The 23,602-nt window shown below is 44.6% G+C and overlaps 1 protein-coding gene across 5 annotated transcripts in view; it reads right to left on the reverse strand.

Moving 5' to 3' along the window:
- Nucleotides 1–23,602, reverse strand: part of LOC102406873 (cat eye syndrome critical region protein 2) — a 117,904-nt gene that overhangs the window by 46,826 nt on the left and 47,476 nt on the right. The gene's annotated exons all lie outside the window — the stretch shown is intronic.

Genomic DNA, 23,602 nt, shown 5'->3' on the forward strand with positions numbered 1-23,602 from the left:
CTCACCACTGGCCTGGCCAGAAATTAATTTAGGTGTAACCAGGACGGAGGAGCCTGGTGGGCTACAATCCATGGGGTTGTTAAGAGTCGGGCACGACTGAGCGACTTCACTTTCACTTCTCACTTTCATGCATTGGAGAAGGAAATGGCAACCCACTCCAGTGTTCTTGCCTGGAGAATCCCAGGGACGGAGGAGCCTGGTGGGCTGCCATTTATGGGGTCGCACAGAGTTGGACACGACTGAAGCGACTTAGCAGCAGCAGCAGCAGCAGTGAAATCAGGGAGAGAAGCAACAATCAAGACTGGAAGTTAATCTGGGCGTGGTGCGCAGGCCAGGGCAACACAGGCCCAGGGTGAGACAGTCCCAGGCCCAGCCCAGGAGGACACCAAGGACGACAGTGAGCCAGGGCAGAGGGGTGAAAGGGGAGCTGCAGAAGCAGAGTTCATGAGATGCTGCAACTGTAGGTGGAAGGCAGAGAACAGGGCATCTCAGGGAACTGTTAATACTGTGCCCCAGCCCCTCAACAAGACAATGGATCTCTAACTGGTGAAAAACTGAGTGGGGGTGGGGCAGGGTCAGATAACAAAGCGGGAAATACCCTGGCTGTTCATGTGTCCTCACGTCCTGGTCTCCTGGGGGACAGCAGCACAGAACACTGGACACACGACTTGGATGTGGGCCCTTTCATCTGCCGATCAGCTCGGCCTCCGTGGTCAGGTGACGGGGGTGTCATGAGGGAAAAGTCCCCTGCGCCTAAAGACGCGCTCTGTGCCTGGCTCCGCAGCTCATGCTGAGGCTGCCAACAGGCTGAGACACCCTCTCGGGGAGCATCACAACTGGGAGGGGGCAAGCGGTCCCCATTCCCGGTAGAGACTGCAGTGATTAAGAATGGGCTTGCACAGCAGAGGAAGGGCCAGGACATGAAGAGAGAAGACCAAAGACAGGAGCCTGGAGCAACCAGGCTGAAGGATGAACGTGACTGGAGGTTTTCAGAAATGCCTGCCATCAAACTACGAGGAGAAATCTGCAAAGATAGGACAAACTAGCAATGACCAGGGTGTGGTTATAACCGAGAGAACAGTTCTGAACTCACTGGGAAAAGAAAAAGAACGCTCTAACTCATCTGGAAAATTCTTCAAGAAATGGGAATACCAGACCTGACCTGCCTCCTGAGAAATCTGTATGCAGGTAAAGAAGTTAACAATTAGAACTGGACATGGAACAAGAGACTGGTTCCAAATTCAGAAAGGAGTACATTAAGGCTGTATACTGTCATCCTGCTTATGTAATTTATATCAGAGTATATCAGGCAAAATGCTGAGCTGGATGAAGCACAAGCTGGAATCAAGACTGCCAGGAGAAATATCAATAACTTCAGATATGCAGATGACGCCACACTTATGGCAGAAAACAGAAGAACTGAAGAGCCTCTTGATGAAAGTGAAAGAGGAGAGTCACAAAGTTGGCTTAAAACTCAACACGCAAAAATCAAAGATCATGGCATCCGGTCCCATCACTTCATGGCAAACAGATGGGGAAACAATGGAAACAGTGACACTGACTTTATTTTCTTGGGCTCCAAAATCACTGCAGATGTTGACCGCAGCCATGAAATTAGAAGACGCTTGCTCCTTGGAAGAAAAGCTATGACCAACCTAGACAGCATATTAAAAAGCAGAGACATTACTTTGCCGACAAAGGTCTGTCTAGTCAAAGCTATGGTTTATCCAGTGGTCATGTATGGATGTGAGAGCTGGACTATAAAGAAAGCTGAGCGCTGAAGAATTGATGCTTTTGAACTGTGGTGTTGGAGAAGACTCGAGAGTCTACTGGACTGCAAGGGAGATCCAACCAGTCCATCCCAAAGGAAATCAGTCCTGAATATTCATTGAAAGGACTGATGCTGAAGCAGAAACTCCAATACTTTGGCTTCCTGATGCAAAGAACTGACTCACTGGAAAAGACCCTGATGCTGGGAAAGATTGAAGGCAGGAGGAGAAGAGGATGAAGAGGATGAGATGGTTGAATGACATCACAGATGCAACAGACATGAGTTTGAGTAAGCTCCAGGAGTTGGTGATGGACAGGGAAGCCTGGCAGTCCATGGGGTTGCAAAGAGTCAGACATAACTGAGCGACTGAACTGAACCTGTCCTCACGCTGTCTAAAGGAGTCCCCAGGTGCTGACCCAGCCCAGTCCCTGGTGGGGCAGGGCCCTTCACCAGGCTGGGGAGAAACAACCCCTCTTCTGATTCTTAGCTCCCTGATGAGGATGTGGGTCTGGGTATCAGGAAGGCATGTGTGTTGAATGACAGATATCCATTTCAAATAAATAACAATGTCCTACTCCACAGCACAAGGAGCTACATTTAGTGTTCTATGATAAACCACAGTGGAAAAGAATATGAAAAAGAATGCATATGTATGTTTAAGTGAGTCACTTGGCTACAGAGCAGTCATTAACACAACACTATCATCGAAAAAGCAAGACAGTTCCAGAAAAACATCTATTTCTGCTTTATTGGCTATGCCAAAGCCTTTGACTGTGTGGATCACAACAAACTGTGGAAAATTCTGAAAGAGATGGGAATACCAGGCCACCTGACCTGCCTCTTGAGAAACCTATATGCAGGTCAGGAAGCAAGTTAGAACTGGACATGGAACAAGAGACTAGTTCCAAATAGGAAAAGGAGTACGTTAAGGCTGCATATTGTCACCCTGCTTATTTAACTTATATGCAGAGTACATCAGGAGAAATGCTGGACTGGAAGAAACACAAGCTGGAATCAAGAGTGCCGGGAGAAATATCAATAACCTCAGATATGCAGATGACACAACCTTATGGCAGAAAGTGAAGAGGAACTCAAAAGCCTCTTGATGAAAGTGAAAGAGGAGAGTGAAAAAGTTGGTTTAAAGCTCAACATTCAGAAAACGAAGATCATGGCATCTGGTCCCATCACTTCATGGGAAATAGATGGGGAAACAGTGGCTGACTTTATTTTTTAGGGCTCCAAAATCACTGCAGATGGTGACTGCAGCCATGGAATTAAAAGACACTTACTCCTTGGAAGGAAAGTTATGACCAACCTAGACAGCATATTCGAAAGCAGAGGTATCACTTTGCCAACAAAGGTCCATCTAGTCAAGGCTATGGTTTTTCCAGTGGTCATGTATGGATGTGAGAATTGGACTGTGAAGAAGGCTGAGCGTCAAAGAATTGATGCTTCTCAACTGTGGTGTTGCAGAAGACTCTTGAGAGTCTCTTGGACTGCAAGGAGATCCAACCAGTCCATTCTGAAGGAGATCAGCTGTGGGATTTCTTTGGAAGGAACGATGCTGAAGCTGAACTCCAATACTTTGGCCACCTCATGCGAAGAGTTGACTCATTGGAAAAGACTCTGATGCTGGGAGGGATTGGGGGCAGGAGGAGAAGGGGATGACAGAGGATGAGATGGCTGGATGGCATCACGGACTTGATGGATGTGAGTCTGAGTGAGCTCCAGGAGTTGGTGATGGACAGGGAGGCCTGGCGTGCTGTGATTCATGGGGTCGCAAAGAGTTGGACCCAACTGAGCGACTGAACTGAACTAGATAATTCATCTATACTTCAATTAAAAATAAATTTAAAAAAATAAACAGACGGCATTCTGAGACCCTGGGCCCACTGACCCTGTCAGGGTTTTGCATCTACACACTGAGCGCCCAGCTGGCCACCTGGAAGCACTCAAGGCAGAGCCAGCGCAAGGCCCTGCAGGAGCTTCCGCGAAGGGACACCCGAGTAGCACGGCGGTGTGGCTCTGCTGGGCTGAAGAAAAACTCCTCAACAAAATTCTCTCACAAAACAGTCATGAGGCTTTCCTGGTGGCTCAGTGGTAAAGAATCTGCTGGCCAATGCAGGAGACAAGGGTTCGATCCCTGGTCCGGAAAGATCCCACATCCCACAGAACAACTAAGCCCATGCACCATAACTTCTAAGCCCATGCTTCACAACCAGAGCAGCCGTGCAATGAGAAGCCCGCGCAGCCAAACAGAGCAGCTGCTGCTCCCCATACCTAGAGTAAGCCCGCACACAGCAACGAAGACCCAGTGCAGCCATGAAGAAATTGTTTTTTAAAAAAACAAGTTATGTAGAACATTAATACTGATCAAGTTCCTTCTATTACAGGACACTTACACAACTGTTTTATTTTGGGGTAAGAAATTAAGGAAGACACAACAGCTTGAGACAACCTCAGTCAATGCTAGTTCTGGCTGCCTGCAAAGAGCACCGATTGAATCATTTTTCAAGGAGGTTCCCTGGGTTGATAACAAGTGTTGAAAGTCATGTTAAATAGAAACATACAAGTGCTTATGTTGTACTGACCATGGCTATACACCCATGGAGCAACTAAAAGCCAAACTATCTTACTACTAAGTGAAAAGGGACTTGGAACAAAATTTTCAGAAATGAGTATTAAAAGCAGATTCAAAAAGATAGAAGTGAGGCTGAAGTATTCTAGAAATCTGCCCTTGAGATGTTCAAAAGTGGTTCTAGTGATGAAGAAATTTCTGGAAATAAGGATGGGGGAAAAGCAATTATTTCTAAACTTAAAAATCCAAATGTTATCTGTTGTGTGGCAGAAACCAACATAACATTGTAAAGCAATTATCCTCCAATTAAATTTTTTTAAAAATTCAAAGGTTTATGTAAAATCCCCAAAGTAAAATTTCCAAACAGAAATTTGACTATTTTATCTCTGTTGTTAGAAGTTTAAATACACTATGACACGACAGTCCAAAGTTTGCCGGAATCACCATGTCGCGAAGATGGCGTGTAGCGTAAATTTAAGCACCTGTGGGAAGTCTTCATGTTATCGCCACTACAGAGGGAACTAGGTCAGAATTCTTAATTCCCACTCGATCCACTTCACCAAAAAGGCAGAGACCATTAACGCCAGAAAGGGAAAATAGCATGGGGAATGACACTGAACGATGACCCCATTTCTTCTGAAACATGGCTTATTCAACATTCAAACAGACCAGAGTCACTGCCCACCCTCTACACCACCAGATCCCCTCCCAACCAGTTACTAACGCAAATCCTCCAGGTCACTTCAGATGCAGCCTTTTCCTCTCCAGGTCTCTCCTCCTCATTTACCCTCCCGTGTCCCCTCATCCTCCACATAAAAACTGGACTCTTTATCAAGCTGATTAGAAAAACAAATAAGCCAATATCTTCCAGTCAAAATTTACCGTTGTCTGCAGTAGGAAATGTAAACTTCACAGAAGGAGGCAGTTGGAAGGTTTTAACAAGAAAAATACGCCTGAGGTTCTTAAGAATTAGGTAGGAGACTCTGGGTTTGATTCAAGGTTTTGATGCAAACAACCTGGAGAATGGAGGAGTGACACAGGCAGACGGGAAAGAAGGCGGACCACAGGCAAGGAAAGGACAAACCGAGGCCTCCACGCCCACGTGCCTGGCCACTCTTGCTGCCTCCTGTTGCACACGTCTGTGCAAACGCCTGGGACCGCCAGGCCAGGACATGACACAACATCAAACATCATACATCCACGTGAGACCTTACTCCTGAAAGTGTCCTGAGTGTAGGATAAATGTTGACAGCTGCCAAAATTACTAATGGGGAGGGGTGGGGGAAGAGGTGTAGAAGCCCCCAGAGCAGATCCACTTCAGGGATGCACAGTGGCCAGGCCACTTAAGACAATGGACAAATTGGAGTAAAACTACTCCAGGCATGTGGTCTCCCTGAAAACTCTCTCACTAATCAAGAACTTCGTCAGCTGGCCTTAAGCAAGAAGCTGCTAAGTTGCTTCAGTCGTGTCCGACTCTGTGCGACCCCATAGACGGCAGCCCACCAGGCTCCGCCGTCCCTGGGATTCTCCAGGCAAGAACACCGGAGTGGGTTGCCATTTCCTTCTCCATAAGCAAGACGACTCCTGGTTAATTATCTGCCTCCAACTGAGAAACCAGTAGCTCTCGAGCAGTGAAACTGCACTAAATGACTGACTGAACCTCAGGGGTGGTTGAAAAGAATCGGTGCAAAATATCGTAGCTAGCACCAGTGATGTACACACACCCTCTTTCTGACCAATCTGCACCTGAGCCAGCTCTAAGGCCCAGGCAGGAGGAGCAGGTAAATTTGTCCATGCTCTCCTCTGCCCTGACCTCCCTCCTTCTCCAGGCTTCCCCTCCACCTCCTCCAACTCTCCCGCAAGCCTCCTGCCATTCATACTCCACTCCCTTCTCAGAATCCCAAAACCAGGGACCAACAGAAGGACCCGACCCTCAGAGGGCCCAGCAGGAGAGTAAGCCCAGCACAAGGAGCTGCCCCGTCCCATAGCTCTGGCAGAAAGCCTTTCAGTCACCCCTGACCCTTCTCTCATTTTATAGCCTACCCAGCAAGGGGCCCGGTGACTCTCCTGCAAATGCAATTCAGAAACTGCTGGGTCCTCCTCCAGCTGCTCTCTAACCATCAACCCCTCAGGGCCTCCTAACTGGACCCTGCCCAGGGACATGACAGGCTCAAGTCAGAATAAAGCTCCAAGGGGACCCTGCAGGCAGCCCCCTGCAGACGCTCAGCCCTCTGACCCCAGTGCCCATCAGCCAGCCTCCTGCCTGCTCCTGGGGGACCCACAGTGCTCCTGCCACAGGCTGGGTGGCAGGACTCCGTTCTGCACCTGCAGGGTTGCCCCATCATTGTCCAGTCCACCTACTGGGCTTTATTTTTCTAGTTTACCGATCACTTATTTATTACATGTTCATTTCTTTTTTTCCTTCCACTGTTATTATGTAAACCCCTTTAGAAGATTCCTAGTTTTTACATGTGCCTGTTTCCCTACACGCCCATGAGTCTTTAGTACTTCTGTTTGAAAACTGGTAAGGATCCACACGGAGAAGGCAATGGCACCCCACTCCAGTACTCTTGCCTGGAAAATCCCATGGATGGAGGAACCTGGTAGGCTGCAGTCCATGGGGTCGCAAAGAGTCGGATATGACTGAGCGACTTCACTTTCACTTTTCACTTTCATGCATTGGAGAAGGAAATGGCAACCCACTCCAGTGTTCTTGCCTGGAGAATCCCAAGGACAGGGGAGCCTGGTGGGCTGCCGTCTATGGGGTCGCACAGAGTCGGACACAACTGAAGTGACAGAAGCAGCAGCAGCAGCAGCAGCAAGGACCCACAAGCCAAGATTCCAGACTGAAGACTATCAAAAAAAAAGAGAAGCCCTAAGCTCTAGCTATCCTGAAGGACAATAATTTAAAATACGAATATGGAGAAGCATATAATGAAAATAAAAGCATCTGAAACAAGTGTGGTCTGAAGTCATCTGTGAAAGCTCTTTTCCAAAAATTTAATCTGGAGGAATTCACTTATAAAGCAGGTACAGGGGTTGGTCTCAGGTTAAATTAAGCTCACAGGCTCCAGGAGCCCTTCCAGGGTCAGTGCGGTGCAAAACGACCTCAACTGACCCTTTCAATATTCTCTGCTTTAAATGAAGAGCTCACTGCGAACTAACCAGCGGTACTTTTCAAAAATCACAGGTATGTCCCCATCTTTACAACAGTTTTATTTAGTCTCTTCAGTTGGAAAAAAGGCCCTTCCTTCACACCGCCCACTCACCCAGGGGAGAGGGGCTCTCAGGTCCAGAGGCAGGCCTGCAAGCCCACGCGCTTCTGCCGTCGCTCTCACGTACAGGCCAGTCACACAGCGCACGTGTGGCAGACAGGGGCGTGCTGTGTTTCTTTCTCCGCCTGAGGCGCCATCAGCTATGAACGCTGGAAAAGGGGCTTGAAAAATTACATCTCAGGAGCTGACAGATTATTAAGAAAGACTTACTTTGCTGGACAACTTACTGACATTGGTGAGAGGCAAAACTAAGTAAGCTGTGCAGCAAAACAACTTGCTTTGAAGGAAAAGAATAAACTGAACCAACAGAGGAGGAGAGACATGCTCCTCCCATGCAATTAACTGAAACTTCTGTACAAACGCAACTTTCTGCTCTGCTGACAAACGACAGTTCGTTACACGCCTGCAGGACAGACCTTGTTTCCGTGATGCTGGGAATGAGGGTGCACTCACAACTGGGAGGAGGGCTGCTTGTCCCCAAACAGGTCTCCAGGACACAGCAAAGGAAAGGGAAGACTAATCCAAACCTGAAACCACCACCTGCTAGTCTGGGTGGAGACGGGAGACCGCTAACACTGAAGAGACCCCAAGGGGCCATGTCCTAGGCAGGAAAAGTATTGGTGCAAATATGACAGAGTTCTCCACCCAAAAAGAAACACAGGATGTGAAGCACAGGATGCAGCTCCAGCATGAGGCACAGAATGTGAAAAGTCGCTCAGTTGTGTCCAACTCTTTGCAACCCTACGGACTGTACAGTCCATGGAATTCTCCAGGCCAAAATACTGGAGTGGATAGCCTTTCCCTTCTCCAGGGCATCTTCCCAACCTAGGGATCGAATCCAGGTCTTCCACATTCCGGACGGATTCTTTACCAGCTGAGCCACAACGGAAGCCAAAGAATACTGGAGCGGGTAGCCTATCCCTTTCTCCAGGGGATCTTCCCGACCCAGGGATTGAACTGGGGTCTCCTGCATCGCAGGCAGATTCTTTACCAGCTGAGCCACCAGGAAAACCCTATGAGGCAGACTCAGACCCTAAGAGTAGCTGGCAAATGACAGAGACTCCACAACATCTAAGTGTCTCTGTCCAGACATAGAAACTAGAAGCTTCACACTTAAATAAGAAGGGCAAGAAAACCGAGCCCCTTAAATCAGGCCCCCTCTCAAGGTGCAAAGTGAGACTCCAGGTTACAAGTGTAAACTGACAGGTGTCACAGGTGACGGGCTCCTGAGCAGAGGGTAAAGCCGTTTCCCACGGGGATGTGCGTCAGCAAGCCTGGCGGCCTTCTCTGGCACAAACACCCGCTGCCTCCTGGCAGTGGGATCCACTTTTCAGCTGGACCGTACATCCTGACGCCCTGCACCTGCGCTCTGGCCTGCAACGTGGACGTGAGCTGTGAGGCTCATCGCAGATCACTCTGGACCAGTCATCCTGCTGCTGCAAACCACAGTCCCACAAAACGTAGCGGCTTCAAACCACCACCATGTTCTTTCTCACCCTGCCCTCAGTGGGTGGGGAGCTTGGAGCTGCCTGGCCTCAGGGCTCTGGTGTGCGGTCACCAGATGCTGGCCAGGGTTCCATCAGCTAAGGACCATCCACGCTCCCGGGGCTCACATCCACGGCAGGCACTGCGTGAGCCGGTCAATCCCCCTACAGGGGCTCCACACGATTGCCGGAGTGTCCTCGTGCTGTGTAACACACAAGCCAGGAGACCAAGGCTGAGGCCGTCCTGTCCCAGCCTCAGAAGGGACACCTCCCCTCCCGCTGGATTCCACAGGCCCTGTGCATCAGCCCAATTCAGATTGGGAGGGGACAAGGATCACTGGGACATGTCAGAAGCTGGCTGTTTTACACTCTTCTAAGTTGTAGTTACTAAAAGCCACTAGTACTAAGTTTGTCTCTGAAATCCACCAACATCCAAACTATAATACTGAACTTCTCACTCACCAAACAGTAATAAGACCGAACAAAAGCTGGCATATTGACTGCAGCACTTTAACAGCATCATCTTTTAGGGTTTGAAATAGCTCAGCTGGAATTCCATCACCTCCACTAGCTTTGTTCATGGTGATGCCTCCTAAGGCCCACTTGACTTCGCATTCCAGGACGTCTGGCTTTAGGTGAGTGATCACACCATCATGGTTATTTGGGTCATGAAGATCTTTTTTGAATAGTTCTTCTGTGTATTCATGCCACCTCTTCTTAATATCTTCTGCTTCTGTTAGGTCCATACCATTTCTGTCCTTTACTGTGCCCATCTTTGCATGAAATGTTCCCCTAGTATCCCTAATTTTCTTGAAGAGATCTCTAGTCTTTGCCATTCTATTATTTTCCTCTATTTCTTTGCATTGTTCACTTAGGAAGGCTTTCTTATCTCTCCTTGCTATTCTCTGGAACTCTGCATTCAGATGGATATATCTAGCCTCTTCTTTGCCTTCCACTTCTTTTCTCACCTATCTGTAAGGACACCTCAGACAATCATTTTGCCCTCTTGCATTTTTCTTGGGAACGGTTTTGATCACCTCCTTCTGTACACAATGTTACGAACCTCCGTCCATAGCTCATACCTGAATGGCCTAGGGGTTTTCTCTACTCTCTTCAATTTAAGTCTGAAGTTTGCAATAAGGAGTTCATGATCTGAGCCACAGTCAGCTCCCGGTTTTGTTTTTGCTGACTGTATAGAGCTTCTCCATCTTCGGCTGAGAAGAATATAATCAATCTGATTTCAGTATTGACCACCTGGTGATATCCATATGTAGAGTCCTCTCTTGTGTTGTTGGAAGACAGTGTTTGCTCCGACCAGTGCATTTTCTTGGTAAAACTGTTAGCCTTTGCTCTGCTTCATTTTGTACTCCAAGGCCAAATTGTCTGTTACTCCAGGTATTTGCATTCCACTCCCTTATGATGAAAGGGACTTTTTTTTTTTTTTTTTTGGTGTTAGTTCTAGAAGGTCCTGTAGGTCTTCAAAGAACCATTCAACTTCAGCTTCTTTGGCATTAGTGCTTCACAAGTGACGGCAATGTCGGCTAGCTCACACTGAGCCCTGGCTACGTGGTAGACACCGTGCTACACTCTCCACATCCACTACCTCAACCTCCTCCACTGCCGTGTCCCTAACTCAGCATTTACTGGAAATATCTGGGTAGCAGGAGGACAACTGGAACCAGAGGTCAAGTTGAGAAGATGCCTGACCTGAGACCAAAAGGATGTAAAGCAGCCAGCCACACAGAAGACACAAGCGAGGGCTTTCCAGGCAAATGAAGCCACGGCTAAAACGCTCTAAGGAGCTGCGAGGCAGGAGCAGACCTTAAGTGCAGGATGAGGTGGGCCTCGCAAACTGAGACACGAAGAGTCTATCTTCTGTGACAATGAACAGGAAGCTCTTAAGCAGCAAATCGACAGTCTGGATTTGTTTATTACTCCAGCTGCTGGTGGCATGTACACTAGAGATCGGTTAGAAGCAAACGATGATCCAGATATGGGATGTTGGTGACTGGCCTAGCGCAGCAGCAGGTCAAGGGAGGAAAAGAAGGGCAGATATTCCAGATCCATGCTCAAAGTCAAACTAACAGAACGGCTGGAAGGCAGGAAATGTGGAAGGCAGAAAAGCAGGAGACTAAGAAGATAAAGGGATCTGGGTGTAGGCAAAACTTCAGTAAATGGTGACATTTTTTACAGTGGATAACATTGGATTAGAGGTTGGAGAAATCAAACTGACATAGGAACTTAGGAGGAAGAGGGAAGTGTATACACAGGGGATGGTGAGGTACACAGACAGCGCTTTTGGAAACATACATATGACCAGCAACTAATGAGATCTTTTCATTGCACAGGCTTCGGCACTGTTTCAATGTTAAGAAATTGAGGTAATGTATCACTTTTTTCAATTAAAAACTATCTTTTTCAGCTCCAAAGATATAACTGACAAATAATGTAAGATATTGATACACATAAGACACAATGAAAAGATAACCACCATCCATTCATTAACACATCTGTCACCCCATGTACTTACACCCCTCTTGGGGGGTGGGGAGAAATTTAAATTCTACTTTCCAGAAAATCTCATACAATACTGTTGCCAACTACAGTCACCATCCTCAGATCTCATTCCTCTTATAACTGTGAGTTTATGCCCTTTCTCCAGCCTCTCTCCATTTCCCCTACTTTCAGCAACCAGTCTTCTACTCTGTCTCTAGGAGTTCCATTTAAATCCACATGTAATTTACGTAGTATTTCTCCTTCTGTGTCCGGCTTATTTCACTCGGCATAATGCCCTCTGGGTTCGTCCACGTTGCTGCAAATGGCAGGATTTCCTTCTCTTTAAAGGCTGAATAATATTTACCTGGATGCACATACAGACCACACCTTCTCGATCAGCTTCCCCAGTGACAGGCCCTCGGGTTGTTTCCATAATGCTGCAATGAATGTAGGAGAACAGGCTTGTCCTCAAGACGATGACATCCTCTGGATTATATGGTAATTGTGTTTTGAATTTCTTGAGGAACCTCCATACTCTTTTCCATAGTGTCCGTACTAGCTTACGTTCCCACCAACAGTGCACAAGGATTCTCCTTTCTCCATATCCTCGCCAGGAGGGGATAGCACTAGCTACCATTTGTCTGTTTGCTAGCAGCCATTCTGACAGGTGTGAGATGACACCTAACTGTGATTTTGATTTGCACTTCCCTGATGATTAGTGATGCTGAGTACCTTTTCATATACCAGCAAAATGGTAGAGGAATTAACACCTGGGAGTGATCATGACCTTCTCCCCCTCCCTGTGGGCACCTTTCCATCATCCATCCTCCTAGGCTCTCAAAGGATTCTTACTGCTTAAAGGGACCCTGCCTTTTCTTTCTTTCTTTCAAGATTAATTTCAAAAATAATAAAATCGTTTAAAATAGGATTACAATTACTAACAAGTTACAGCTAAGAAAAAATTTAACAGGGAAATCACCCTGTGGAATACTACCAGGTAGTAAAATTAAGTATGTGGAACTAACCTAAATGCACACCACTCTAACCTGATGTACAGCTATCGACCCACTTTCTTGTTTTTATGTATTCCAAATATAAGGATTTCTAGAATGCTTGGGTCAGAGGTTTCATTTTTTTAAGAAAACAAGCTCAAAAAGAGGAGCTGAGAGATGCAGACAAAGGAATATGTAAAAACAAGACTGTATCACAATTAAATGGGCCCAAATAAAGATAGGGAAAAGGTTCTTTAAAGTAAGAAAAGGGTTTTTTCCCAAGTTAAAAAATAAAAATCCACCTGAACAAAACATCAGCAAATTCTCCCAGTTATTACTTATTCCATCATTAAGTCAAAATTTGAACAGCTCTATAGAATTGTTAGGGCAAGCACACTGATTGAAACCGCCCACCCTGGCCAGGCACCATAGTAACTATTTGCATGAGTTGTTTTATGACAGGAGATCCTGATAAGGAATCAGTTCAGTTCAGTTCAGTCGCCCAGTCGTGTCCGACTCTGCGACCCCATGAATCGCAGCGCACCAGGCCTCCCTGTCCATCACCAACTCCTGGAGTTTACCCAGACACATGTCCATCGAGTCAGTGATGCCATCCAGCCATCTCATCCTCTGTCGTCCCCTTCTCCTCCTGCCCCCAATCCCCCCCAGCATCAGAGTCTTTTCCAATGAGTCAATTCTTCGCATGAGGTGGCCAAAGTACCGGAGTTTCAGCTTTAGCATCATTCCTTCCAAAGAAATCCCAGGGCTGATCTCCTTCAGAATGGACTGGTTGGATCTCCTTGCAGCCCAAGGGACTCTCAAGAGTCTTCTGCAACACCACAGTTCAAAAGCATCAATTCTTTGGCGCTCAGCTTTCTTCACAGTCCAACTCTCACATCCATACATGACCACTGGAAAAACCATAGCCTTGACCAGACGGACCTTTGGTGGCAAAGTGATGTCTCTGCTTTTGAATATGCTATCTAGGTTGGTCATAACTTTCCTTCCAAGGAGTAAGCGATAAGGAATACCGAACTAATAAGCTGCCACCAACGGGAAGAGTTTGGGAAAGGTAAAAAGGAGACACCACGTGTCCGTCCACTTCCCAGAATCCCTCTCGCCTGCATCCATCTTGGCTGAGCAATGCGTGCGCCACCAGGAAAGACTCTGAATTAGAATGACTGGCCAAAGACCACCCGGAAACTAATCCCATCACCATAAAACCCGAGACTGCGAGCCACGTGGCAGAGCAGTTCTCCTGGGTTCCCTTACCCTACTGCTCTCCACCCGGGTGCCCTTTCCCAATAAAATCTCTTGCTTTGTCAGCACATGTGTCTCCTCGGACAACTCATTTCCGAGTGTTAGACAAGAGCCCAGTTTTAGGCCCTGCAAGGGGTCCCCATTCCTGCAACAGAATCATTTTCTGGTAATTCTTAAACACACTATTTATAATTTCTATTAACAAATTCATACATGAAAATATGACTATTCTATGCAAAGAATAGTAACAGGTAAATATCCTACGATGTTAAGGCTTTCCATATAAAGTTACAATTCAATCACTGCAGTGCTGGCCTAGGAACAGACCCTAGAATGATGGAGGGGACGTGTATGAACCTAACAGCATTTCAAATAACTGAAAAAAGATTAATCAGTAAATGATTCTGGCATAACTGGCTCATTTTCTGGAAAACAGTGGATTCCAATTTAACACCACACACTTGATTTAAATAATAAAAGCTAACAATATCAAAACACGGTCTTTCTAAGCATTCTAGCCACAGAAGAAAATTCAAACGGCCCAGCATGACCCGTGAGTAGACTCTAGTCAAGACCAACACCCAGTGAGTAAAGCCCTGCGACAGAGCACTAGCGGCCTCTGGTAGAGACGGAGCGTGTTAAACCCCATCTGCAGCGGCATACAAGAAGAAATGGCAGAAAAGAACCACTGCCACTCATCACAAGTTACAAAGGGGAAAAAAAGAGTAGTTCCATGTTTGCCTATAAAAGGGCCAAAACAGCAGGCTCATATACTGATAGTTTATTCCACACTTGTGAAACAAGAAAACGGTACTTTTGTGAACAAAAATTATTAAAATGAATATTGAGATAGTTTTCATTACTGTACTAAAAAGAACACTGGCAGCTGGGGTTTAGCACCTGCAGTGAAGTAATTAACAAGTTAAGTTCCATAACTGTAAAGTCACGTTTGTCTCTCTAGTTTAAAACTCTGGGTTACAGTCTGAGACCACATCATCAAACTCATCACTCTTCTTTTCAGGACGTTCATAAGAAAACATGAAGACATTAATTTAAGCAATGTTTTAGAGAAGTATACCTCCACATGTGGTCTATGGACCTGAACATCTCTTGAGGGCACTTACTAGAAAACAACAAACACAGGACTCTTTCCAAAACAGGGTCGGGGTGGGGTGGTATCATGGAGTAAGACATAGGTAAATTATTAAACCTCTAGGGAGGCACACCAGGCCAACACTTTTTTAAAAAGGTTTCATCAGATTTGAATATATAATACATTATTCTATACAAATACGGGTGTGTGTGTGCGTGTGTGTGCTCAATTGTGTCCAACTCTGCGACCTCATGGACCCTAGCCCATAAGGTTCCTCTGTCCATGGGATTTTCCAGGCAAGAACGCTGGAGTGGGTTGCCACGTCCTTCTCCATATAAATAAGGGTAAGCGGTTTTTAAAAAGCCTACCACAGCACAAAAGTCATTTCATAAACTAGAATAAAACTATGTGGTTCATGTATTAAAATGATCATCTAAGCACACCCATGCCTTCTACCATATTCCTGCCTTTAGAAAGGTCTAACTCATCCAGCAGCATCCAAGACCTCCACCAACAGCCAGCCAGCTCTGCAGCCCCAGCACACATCACCTGCCATGATATCAGACCCGACAACCCTGAGTGACCGCAGAGTGAGAAGCACGGTCACCCGGAGATACGCTGCTCTACCTTCTTGCACATCAACTTACCAATAAATGTTCCACACAACACAGGTGAAGTCTCCAGTGACTGTACACACGTCATGGTGAGCACCTCTGTTTTGCAGCAGTGCAAAATGTAGTGGCCAAGGAAGACTAGCTAAAGTGCATAAAAGTCTACCTGGCTCAATCTAGCCCTGGGAATTAATGTTTAAGGATTGATAGAAGCTATAGCCAGTCTTGGCTTCTTAGCCCCAGACTGGCGGAGCACGGTAGGATTTCATTCCTAATAAATCTTTTGAGAGACAACTGAAATAAAAAAATGTTTTCTTACAACTCTTTGCTATGTACCATTCCCTTCCATTTCTCCCCAAGGAAGACTACATTCTATACCGGATCAGGCTGCTGCTGCAGTTTAGTCTCTAAGTTCTGTTTGACTCTTCTGTGACCCCCATAGACTGCAGTCCACCAGGCTCCTCTGTCCATGCGATTTCCCAGGCAAGAATACTTGAGCAGGTTGACATTACCTTCGCCAGAGGATCTTTCCTAACCCAGAGGTGGAACCCCTGTCTCCTGAACTGGCAGGCAGATTCTCTACCTCTGAGCCACCTGGGAAGCCCCACCAGATCAGGTTCCATACCCAATAATCAAGAGGCCCAAGGAGTCAACAAGCAGACAGAGCATGAACGGGGGCGGGGATAGCACAGGACAGAACTCAAATGTAGGTTTCATCAGTTACTAGAGCTATGACCAGAGGCATTTTCAGTTTTGTGCCATAAAACAGAGAAAGAGTTCAATTTTTCAGTCACCGGGGCAAATGGGAGAAGTAACCAGAAACGTAACTTAAGGCACGCGGACCTGAGGACATCAAGTTCAGGTGCAAGGAAGCCCTTTGATAAATCATTAGGATTGCAATGCCTGAGCAACGGTGTTTGTTTATCCTTTTTACAAAATGCTGTAAATGACTATGTACGTACATGCATACATACGAAAACACTTTATGTAAACTCAAAAGGCAATCATACTCTTCATTCTAGGTGTTTTATAAATGCAATCTTTTTTCCTCCTTGTTTATCTTCTACATCAGTAATACTTCATCCTTTCTTGCTTTTCTGAATGCACATAAAGTCACATATATGGTTGATAGAAATATGAATGCAGATTACACAAAAGCATGTGACGGTTGGCTTTTTCTTAACTGATGAACATCACCCATATTTCTCCACACACTGCTTTCCTCATGATCTTGTACAAATTCCTCCACGTCGACAGGTAGAGCTCCAATTCATTCTTTGAAAGGCTACCTAACAGACCATGATATAACATGTTCTGTTCATTCACTCTGCCACAGATGGACTTTTTGTTCATTTTGGTTTCCATTTTTTGCTCCTTATAACCATGTCACACTTCCCTTTCTTGTTCATAAGGCCTTGCTGTTGTTTTCCACTATGGGCTAAAATCCCAGGAGTGCTAACAGAACAAGAGAGTTTGCTCTAAGATCAGGAACAAGGCAAGGATGCCCACTTCAAGCACTGCTATTCAACACATACTGGACATTTTACACAGAGCAATGAGACAAGAAATAGAAACAAATGCCACCCAATCAGAAAGAAGTAGTAAAATTATCTCTGTTCATAGATTACATCATCTCATGTGTAGAAAACCCTAAAGGTAATAATAAAAAACTTTTAGAATTAACAAACGAATTCAGAAAAGTAACAGGATACAAACTCAACACACAAAACTCAGCTGCATTTCTATATACATGAAAACATTTTTTTAATACAAAAATAATTCCACTTACATGAGCATCAAAACAGAAATACTTAGGAATTAATCAAGGAGGTGTAAGATTTGTATTGATCCAATAAAAACTACAGAATATGAATGAAGTTAAAGGCATAAATAAATGGAAACACATCCCATGTTCACTAAAGGACTTAATATTGTGAAGAGTCAATACTACCATACATTCAATGTAATCGCTATCAAAACCTCAGATGTCTTTTGCAGAAACATCATAAAATTTACATGGATTCTCAAGGGGACCCAAATAGCCAAAGCAATCTTGAAAAGGAACAAAAGTGGAGCACTCTCACGTCTTCATTACAAAACTTACTACAATGCTACAGTAACCAAAACATACGCCAATAGAATAGAGTGCCCAGAAATAAATGTTTGACATATGGTCAGATGACCTTGACAAGAACAGTCTTTCCAAAAACTAGTGGTGGGGAAACGGGAGAGTCACGTTGGAAAAAAACCACGAAGTGAGAGAAGTTAGACCTTCACCCATGCGTCTGTGAGGCCACACTGAACAGGCAGGTCACAGGCTGGGCAGAACAGACCCAGTGTGTACCATCACACACACAAAAGTTCATTCAAAATGGATCAAAAATCTAAATGTGAGATCTAAAACTATAAAACTCTTAGGAGAGAACATGGGGCAAAATATTCATGAATTTCAACTTGGCAGTGATTTCCTGGATATTACAGGCAGCAAAAGTAGACTTCCCCAAAAGTTAAAAATTTTGCACATCAAAAGACATCAACAGAGTAAATAGGCAACTTACAAAATGGAATATTTGTAAATCATACATCCACTACAGGATTAATAGCCACAATACATAGAGAATTCATAAAACTCAACAACAACAAAAAATCAACAATAAAATTAAAAGATGGGCAGGGCTTTCCTGGTGGTTGAGTGGTAAAGAATACGCTTGCCAATGCAAGAGACAGGGGCTAGATCCCTGGTTCATGAAGATCCCACATGCCTTGGAGCAACTGAGTCCATGCAGCACAGCTACTGAGCTTGTACCCTCGAGCCGGGGAGCTGCCAACTACCGATCCCAAGTGCTACGACCACTGAAGCCCACACGCCCTACAGCCTGTGCTCAGCAAGAAAAGAAGCCACTGCCACAAAAAGCTTGTGCCCTGCAACTAGACAAATGCCCATGCAGCAACGAAGACCCAGCACAGACAAAAAGAACTAATTTTTTTTTAAATACTGATTTTTTAAAAGAATGGGCAAAGGACTTGATATTTCTCCAAAGATACAAATGGCCAATAAGCACATGACAAAATCCTCAATATCACTTATCATTAGGGGAGAAAAATCAAAACTGCAATGCAGGATCACCTCAAATCCATCAGGATGGCTACCACAGGGGGAAAACAGTGTTGGCAAGAATGTAGAGAAGTTAAAGCCCTTTGTACACTGCTGGTGAGACTGTAAAATGGAACGACCACCATGCAAAGGTGGGTCCTCACAAATTAAAAATTAACCGTACGTTTAGCACTTTCACATCTGGGTTTATAACCCAAAGAATTGAAAGCAGGGTCTCAAAGAGATATTGAGTGCACCTCTGTTAACAGCAGTATAGTTCACAATAGCTAAAATGTGGAAGCAAATCTAGTGTCCATCAATGGATGGACTGATTTTTAAAAATGTGGTTTAGGGGGGGGAAAAAAAATGTAGTTTAGGGACTTTCCTGGTGGCCCAGTGGTTAAGACTATGTTTACACTGCAGAGGGGCAGGGTGCCATCCTTGGCGGGGTAACTGGGATCTTGCATGCTGCATGGACACCAAAATAAAAACAGAAAAGTCTAGAGATACAATGGAATATTATTCAGCCTTAAAGGACAAAGATATGACATATTCTACAACATGGATGAACCCTGAGGGCATTATGCTAAGTGAAATAAGCCCACCACGAAAAGATTTCACTTATGTGAGGTACTTAGAACAGTCAAAATCGGAGACACATAAAGAGAAAAAGTGGTTACCCAGGGCTGGGGGAGGGGGAATGGGGACTAAGTATAAGAGTTTCAATTTCATAAAAGGAAAAGTTCTGGGGCTGGATGGTGGCCAACAGGTGCATGTTATGAACGTACTTAATACCGATACACTGTAACACTTTGTAAGTGCTTAGAATGATACACTTTCATGTTATGTATATTTTATGACAATTTTAAAACCTAAAAGAAAAAAAGAAAAGCAAGCCACAATGAACTATCACTAGCTCCTCAACCCCCAAATTCAATGAGTAACCACTCTGCGACAGAGTCTGTGTGTCTATGTTTTAATTTTACTGAAATGTCATATTATTTTCCAAAAAGGCAGTATCAATATCATTTCCCAACAGCAATGTACTTAAGAGTACCCTTTTCTCTTCCAGTAAGATTTTTGTTGTTATTCGGTTGTTAACTCGTGTCCAACTCTTTGTGACCCCATGCAGCACACCAGGCTCCTCTGTCCTCCACTATCTCCCAGAGTTTGCTCAAACTCACGTCCATTGAATCAATGATGCTATCTAACATCTCATCTTCTACCACCCCCTTCTCCTGCCCTCAATCTTTCCCAGCATCAGAGTCTTTCTTTTTAAAAGAGTCGGCTCTTCGCATGAGGGGACCAAAGTATTGGAGCTTCAGCATCAGTCCTCCCAATGAATATTTAGGGTTGATTTCCTTTTGGATTGACTGGTTTGATCTCCCAGCTGTCCAAGAGACTCTCAAGAGTCTATTCTAGCATCACAATTCAAAAGCACCAATTCTTTGGTGCTCAGCCATCTTTATGGTCCAAGGCTCACATCCACGCATGACTTCTGGAAAAACCATAGCTTTGACCAGACGGAACTTGCAAAGTGATATCGCTTCTTGACCCACATACAAGTTTCTCAGAAGACCAGTCAGGTGGTCTGGCATTCCCATCTCTTTAAGAATTTTCCATAGTTTGTTATGATCCACATAGTCAAAGGCTTAAGTGTAATCAATGAAACAGATGTTTTTCTGGAACTCCTTTGCTTTCTCCATGATCCAATGAAAGTCAGCAATTTGATCTCTGGTTTCTCTGCTTTTTCTAAATCCAGCTTGTACATCTGAAGTTCCTGATTCACACACTGCTGAAGCCCAGTTTGATGGATTTTGAGGACAACCCTGCTAGCATGTGAGATGAGCACAAATGTGCAGTAGTTGGAACATTCTTTGGCACTGCCCTTCTTTGGGATTGGACCTTTTCCAGTCCTGTGGCCACTGCTGACTTTTCCAAATCTGTGTATTGAGTGCTGCACTTTAACAGCATTATCTTTAAGGATTTTAAATAGCTCACCTGGAATTCTACCACCTCCACTAGCTTTGTTTGTAGTAATGCCTCCTAAGGCCCACTTTCAAACTCCAGGATGTCTGGCTCTAGGTGAGTGACCACACCACTGCGGTTATCTGGGGCACTAAGACCTTTTTTGTAGTTCTTCCGTGTATACTTGCCACCTCTTCTTAATCTCTTCTACTTCTGCCAGGTCCTTACCGTTTCTGTCCTTTATCATGCCCATTCCTGCAGGAAATGTTTCCTTGATCTCTAGCCTTTCCCATTCTATTGTTTTCCTCTGTTTTTTTTCACTGATCATTTAAGGCCTTCTTATCTCTCCTTGCTATTTTCTATCCGTTTAATTTCTGCCAGTCAGAACGGCACCTTTTCAGGTATTTCCTGGCCATTTATACTTGCTCGTCTGTGGCTTACTTCTTCGTGCCCTGTGCCCATCGTTCCACTGGGCTACTGACTCTTTATAGTCACCTAGTTTGCCAATATTTTGTTCTTAAATTTCTTGTATGTCCACTGACTTAATAATATCTTTTGTTACATGACTTTTTTAAACTTCTATGATCTAATGTTTGTCTTTTACATGTTAGAACAGGGGCCAGCAAACTATAGTCTGCCACTTGCTACCATAAAGAAATACAAAGTTTTATTGAAACATAGCCTTGCCCAAGGTCATATTATACAACCCACAGTGTCTGGCACTTTTTACCAAAAAAAAAAGTCACCAATGGGTGCTATAAAATGTCAAAAAAATGGAGTGCCTGGTATGTCTCCTTTCCTGTCCACCTCCAGAAGAATTTAAGCTCCAAAGGACTTCTGTTTTATTCATTGACATACTACATAAAACAGTAACTGGCAAACAGTACCTATTAAACTTTCAGAATGAATGCAAGGTCCTCGAGCTTTCATATTCTTATTTACAAATGTAACCAAATATTATAGTTTAATAGTATTGCAATAAAAGAAAAATCCCAGAATTCCCTGGCAGTCCAGTGGTTGAGACTCCATGCCTTCTCCATACACGGGGCACGGGTCCCATTCCTGGTCAGAGAACTGGGATCCCGCACATCATGTAGCGTGGCCAAAATAAAATTGTTATTTTAAAGAGGAAAAATTATTTTTATTAGCAATGTGTGATCTTATTAAGTTTCATTGTTTAAAAAAAAAAAAAAATCAATGAGAATCGGTACACCACAGTTTCATAGCTGAGAAGTATCCCAACAGTAAGGTCATCCCATATGGGAAACATTTGGGGTTCAATTTGATGTCTTTTAAAAAAAAAAAATCATTAAATTATTTTAGAGATTCTTTATATACAGGCATCAACACAGAGCACTCAAGACACTGCTTGTAAATTATTCTTCAGTTAACAAATCTGATGAAGGTGTCTAAGCATTTTCACCTTAAAGAATCTGAAGAGGAGGGGAAACACTCCCCACTGAACTTGATAACCAGCAACACATACAGCTTTAGGTTTTGGGCTCAGCTTATCTACAATAAACACAAGACAACAGGCTCATTTTAGAGCTCAAACCGTAGGAGACACATGTCATCTGGGGTGCTTTTCCCTCCTGTTATTTTGCATCTAAGCATAACTTTCCACTGCACCGTGAGACTACTATGTGTTCTATTCAACTTGGTAAAGGAAAAAAAACTAAGCCCAAAATATAATGTATAATCCTTTCAACCTCTGTCTTTATGTCAAAGTTTTATTAGCAAAATACTGGAGGGAAATACTCCAAGATCACAGAAAAAAAATTGTCATAACCCTTGTAACATTACAGTCTAACTTCTCTTATCCCACAAAATAAACACTGTCCTTTTAAACTATTAAATTACACTGAACAGCATCTATGTTTCATTGCTACGGTCAATGAAGATGGGGTAATGCTCTCACCACATTCTTGAGTCTAAGTACAATTTTCCTTCTACTTTCTTAGACACTTTGGAAACCATGCATAACCCCTAGAATATGCAGTAATGCACTTCTTGCACTTTCAAGGTTGACAAATTTTAAAAGCTTTTTTAACCCTATACCATCTATATATTTCTGCTGATACTGAACAGTGTGACATCAGGAAAAAAGACACCTGTGTATCTTATACCTAAGAAGACTTTCTGAAAAAAACAGGAACTCCCCTTACTAAATAAATCTATCTATAATAACATACCACTAAGAAAAAGGTGAGATCATAAAGAAGAAAGACCAGAAAATGGACAAGGAGTAACAAAGAAAGAAAGAAGAAAAATCCATCTCCAAGTTCTCAGTGACTGGGGTGGGGGGAAGAAAAGTACTGAAAGAAGACTCTCATGATGCCGTATATATCCAGAAAAGTGAGTGTGTGCAGGGTGATTACAGTTCCAAGAAGCTGGAATTTAGACTAAGACTGAGGCAGCAGCACACAGATGAAAGGAGGCCCCTTTAACATTCGCTCCTGGAGGCCGCAACGCTCAGCAGTTGGCTGGAGACTAAGCTGGCCCATCCTGTGGGGCTACAACAAAGGGACGAAACAAACTCGAGTCCCCAGGGCCCCCTCCCGACAACGCGTGAAACAACTTGATAAATGATGGCTCTGTCGGAACGGGGAGATGGAGACGTCTGGGAGCAGAGGGGGATGTACCTCATTTAGGAGGCCGAGGGGGAGGGGGAGCCGGAAGGGAGGCAGAGTGGCAGAGAGAAGCAAGACCACCTTATCACACAAACAATCCAGCAGAGAACCTGGAAGCAAACACTCACAGCCCACCCAATGCCCAGAAACTGAACTCCTCAGAGTACACCAAGAGATCGCACAAGGCACCAGGATTCTAAGGGCAAAGTTTTCACCTTCTGTGGCCCATTTTCCAGCCTCAAGGCCAAGCTTTAAAAAGCACTGTACTCCGGTTACTTCATTCATTTGGGGATGACCTGAAATATAAACTCCACCCCAGAAATATAAACCCCACCCCCACCCAGCCTGTG

The sequence above is a fragment of the Bubalus bubalis genome, chromosome 4 (assembly GCF_019923935.1).
Source record: "Bubalus bubalis isolate 160015118507 breed Murrah chromosome 4, NDDB_SH_1, whole genome shotgun sequence".
Lineage (NCBI taxonomy): Eukaryota > Metazoa > Chordata > Mammalia > Artiodactyla > Bovidae > Bubalus > Bubalus bubalis.